The sequence below is a fragment of the Penaeus monodon genome, chromosome 11, assembly GCF_015228065.2.
Source record: "Penaeus monodon isolate SGIC_2016 chromosome 11, NSTDA_Pmon_1, whole genome shotgun sequence".
Classification (NCBI taxonomy): domain Eukaryota; kingdom Metazoa; phylum Arthropoda; class Malacostraca; order Decapoda; family Penaeidae; genus Penaeus; species Penaeus monodon.
The window spans coordinates 6,858,349-6,858,755 of NC_051396.1; positions in this window are offsets into that span (position 1 = coordinate 6,858,349).

A 407-nucleotide genomic window follows, 5' to 3' on the forward strand; every position below is an offset into this window, starting at 1 on the left:
AGAAAATCCAGACTGCTCCGGTCTCTGATGCCTCAATAGGTGGTTGCGGATCCGTTTCAGAAGAATGTGAGCGAGAACTTTGCCTGGTATGCTGAGCAGTGTAATGCCACGGTAGTTGCTACAATCCCAACGGTCCCCTTTCCCCTTCCAGAGAGGGATGACCACACCCCTCAGCAGGTCAGGGGGAATGGTACCAGACTACCAGATGGCAGTCAGGACTGTATGCAGGCCCCGAGCCATAGGTTCACCCCCAGCCTTTAGCAGTTCAGCAGGGATATCACATATGCCTGCAGCTTTCCCACTCTTCAGTTTGGAAATCGCCAGCCTAACCTCTGTTAGGTTCCTCGCTGTTGGGTGGGTCCGGCACAGGCACTGAGACATCGCTTGCATCCACGCTAACTGTGTGA